The following is a 4,487-nucleotide window of genomic DNA, read 5'->3' on the forward strand; positions in this document are numbered from 1 at the left end:
AAAGCCTTGGTGATGCAATCGAAGAAGAAACTCCATTCTCTTCTGATATGAGCCCGTTTCAACTGTCCAAGTTTCGTCAGACTCTGTTCATATCCCAAATCAGTCATTAACCCCCGAAGTTCTGATTCCTCTGGTATAGAGAAGGTACAATCTTCTGGAAGATGTAATGCTCTTCGTACTGTACCAGGAGTGACTACATAGGAAGAATCACCCACTTGGAAGATAATACTGGGAGTTCCTCTTTTACCACCATCATCAAAAATTCCAGTCCTCCAGAACCGCAGAACTTGTTGACTTGAAAATAATTCAGGCTGAGTTAAGGCGTACCCAACCTCACTATGTGCAAGAAGATCTTGCACAAAATGCAATTCAGATGGAGCGTCAGCATGATCAAGAATTGCAGCATAGTTGTTTGGAACAAACTTTGCTCCATCAATGATTAAATCCTTTGGTGCCATGTGAAAAATATTGAAATTCAAGTATGCCTGTTAGGTGTTTGAGATAATATCTGTATGAAAACAACGGAAATAGTAAAGTGAAGGAGAATAAAAGTAAGAAGAGAGATAGAAGATGAAGAAATTAAAAAGATTAAAGAAATCTTCTCTCTGCTGTACTTATACAAAAGAAATATTACCGTTGGACACCTGTCAGACATGCAGTAATAACGGATAGATACTGGGCTCGAGAAAACAATAATCAATACTTACCTATTTGCCGAGTTTCAAGGAAAAACTGTTCCATTTATCAATGGAAACAATTCAAATTTTAACCCGTTATCACTGATTGGTTATTTTGCACTGCAACATTAATATTCTGAAAATGAATCATGTTAAAAATGACCGAGATAATTTCGATGAATAAGTGCTGACTAAGAATCAGGACTTAAATCAGAACTTAAGACAAAATTTAAATGGTCATCAGAATATCAAGCAGGATTTAACAACACAAGATAAAATAACTCAGAGACAAAATCTTGAAGTAAAAACAATTTTCATTAATATATCAAGTCAATACATAAATGAAATAGAAATTACAGCAATACAAGATTTTCCCTAAGCTTCTAATCCTAACGTCAACAGCTTTAGTCCTAGCTAAGAAGCCTGACAAAGCTGAGGATGAAGAAGAACAGGAAGAAGACGAGATTAAGTCATCTTCCTCTTCCTATCTTCGACAAACAAGATAGCGAGTCGAATGATTCGCTCTTGCTGACGGATAGCTTCCTGCCTTTCCTCCTCCAGGCGCTCCAGATGGCGATGATAATCCATCTCGAAGAATAGAAGGTGAGCCAGCACCTCCTGTGGGACAGAGTCCCAGATCTCCTCAGGAATGGCTGTTATATGCCACTCCTGCTGCCACTCGGCACAACTGAGCTCCATTGTGAAGGTTTGAGTGTTCAAAAACATGTTGTATCGAACCATTGTGTTTTTGACAGAAGAAGGAGGATAAGTGTGTGAGAAGAATGTGATGGAAAGACTGATGTGAAGTGGTTGCATATATAGGCAAGAGAATGCCAAGAGACACAAAGATATTGAATGCAGACAGGTAGAATTAATTCTACCTCGTCTCCCTAGACCTTGAAAAAGAATAACAGTCATTGGAAAAGGAATGGGCACATGTAACAAGAGTGAACTGTTCAAGGACGAGTGCCATTATGTTTTAACCAAAGACTATTAATCTTCCACTTCAACATTTCGAAATTAATCTGAGACTGTTACCAAATTTTACTCATAAATAAGTCAAGTAAAGGGTTAGACTGAAAAATCAGAACTTAGACCTATACCAGAACTTAACAGTCATCAGAACATAATGTCTTACCTCGAACAAGGAATATCTATCTTAGTAAATACTCATACAAGTTCTTAGTTATGAACGTCAGAACTTAATCATCAGAACGTGTAACTAGAACTTGTCCTCAGAATTTGTGCAGAAGTGACACAATGACTGTTTATCTAAAATAACATAGATCACCACAGAAATTTCATCATTCATATGGAGTGATGTGTGTGTGCATTAAGCTAAATAACCGACAAAGAGTAAAGTCTGATCTACTTCAGTACATCTTAGAAATAAGTCATAATTAAAATTTTGCTAAAGAACTGTCATTATCCTGAAACCTACTGATAAACGAGTTCATGCATGAGTCCACCTCAACTGTTTTTGTGCTAATTTTATGCATCTTTTGAAATTCTATTTTACAGAGGCTTCTCAGTGTAAGTGAGTCACGACTGTTTATTAGAATTTATGCTATTATCAGAGTATTTCTCCAGTAATCATAGAGTGTGAAAAGTCACCAAGAAAATATTTTGCTTTTCTAATGCATATTTACTTAATACCAGCAATGCACTTGGGTCGTCCCTTTCACATTTTTACTCTAGATCTCAAAGGAGTACCTGATATTATTCTTTGATTATTGTTCTTCTTCTTTTGATAAGTGAGGTTTATCAGCACTTAGTACATTCAGCAGTTTTACTAGAATCAGAACTTAAACAGATGAGTAGCATTATTCTAATTTGTGACTTAGTAATAAGATATACAAAGTAAACTTAACTAAGCTCAGTTATCAGAATTTGCTTGTGTCATAAGATTTCCACAGAAATAACTACTTCTTTCATGGGATCATTTGTTTATTGAAGACTAGTAGGTCAGTATCTAGCACAGTTATCCTCATAGGATAGAAGAGTTACTGAAACAGACATATCACTTATCAGAGTTTAGACACATATATCAGACAACAGTCAGTACTTGAAGACATTTATCAATTAATGCACAGAATATACAAAGAGATTAATTCTGTAAATACTGATCATAAAGTCTGATAACATAGAACAAGTTTAAGCAGATTTAGAGAAAGAACCTGAAATCATTCCAAGTTCATTTACCAATTTTGAAAAGGTAGCTTCACACAGTGGTTTTGTGAAGATATCTGCTACTTGTTGATCTGTGGGAACAAAATGCAATTCCACTGTACCTTCATCCACATGTTCCCTGATGAAATGGTACCTGATGCTGATGTGCTTTGTCATAGAGTGTTGAACTGGATTACCTGTCATAGCAATAGCACTTTGATTATCACAGTAAATAGGGATTTTGAAATATGTTAACCCATAATCCAGTAACTGATTCTTCATCCAGAGAATCTGTGCACAGCAGCTTCCTGCAGCAATATACTCTGCTTCTGCAGTTGATGTGGAAATTGACTTTTGTTTCTTGCTATACCAAGAAACCAATCTGCCTCCAAGAAATTGGCAGCTTCCACTTGTGCTTTTCCTGTCAATTTTGCAACCTGCAAAATCTGCATCTGAGTAACCTATTAATTTAAAATCTGATTCTCTAGGATACCATAATCCTAGATCAGCTGTTCCTTTAAGATACTTAAAGATTTTTTTTACAGCTGTTAAGTGAGGTTCTCTTGGATCTGCTTGAAATCTTGCACAAAGACAGGTAGCAAACATGATATCTGGTCTACTAGCAGTTAGATAGAGAAGTGAGCCAATCATACCTCTGTAATCAGTAATATCTACTGAATTACCAGTATCCTTATCCAGTTTTGTTGCAGTGGCCATGGGAGTGGATGCACTTGAACAGTCTTGCATTCCAAATTTTTTCAGCAAATTTCTGGTGTACTTAGATTGACAAATAAAAGTTCCTTCTTCACTCTGCTTGACTTGAAGGCCCAGAAAATAACTAAGTTCTCCCATCATACTCATCTGATATCTTGACTGCATTAGATTGGCAAACTTTTTGCAAAGTTTGTCATTTGGAGACCCAAAAATGATATCATCAACATAAATCTGGATCAAAAGTAAGTCCTTGCCATGGTTGAGATAGAACAATGTTTTGTCAATAGTTCCTCTGTTGAATCCACTTTCCAGAAGAAACTGAGTTAAAGTCTCATACCATGCTCTAGGAGCTTGCTTAAGTCCATAAAGTGCTTTATCAAGCCTGTAGACATAATCTGGATGTTTGGAATCTACAAAGCCTGGAGGTTGTTCAACATATACTTCCTCTTCCAATTCTCCATTGAGAAAAGCACTTTTCACATCCATTTGAAAGACAGTAAACTTTTTGTGAGCAGCATAAGCCATGAATATCCTTATGGCTTCTAACCTAGCAACTGGAGCAAATGTTTCATCATAGTCAATTCCCTCCTGTTGAGAATATCCTTTTGCAACCAGCCTTGCCTTGTTCCTTACAATTATGCCATCACTGTCAGTTTTGTTTCTGAATACCCACTTTGTACCAACAACTGATCTATTCTTGGGTCTTGGCACTAAGGTCCAGACTTTGTTTCTTTCAAATTCATTCAACTCTTCCTGCATTGCTTGCACCCAATCAGCATCTTGAAGAGCTTCTTCTACTTTCTTTGGCTCAGTCTGAGAGAGAAAAGAATTGTAAAGACATTCATTCAAAGTACCTGTTCTAGTTCTGACACCTGCCTCAGGATTTCCAATTATTAAATCAGGTGTATGTGATTTTGTCCACTTCCT

The sequence above is a fragment of the Apium graveolens genome, chromosome 6 (assembly GCF_009905375.1).
Source record: "Apium graveolens cultivar Ventura chromosome 6, ASM990537v1, whole genome shotgun sequence".
NCBI lineage: Eukaryota > Viridiplantae > Streptophyta > Magnoliopsida > Apiales > Apiaceae > Apium > Apium graveolens.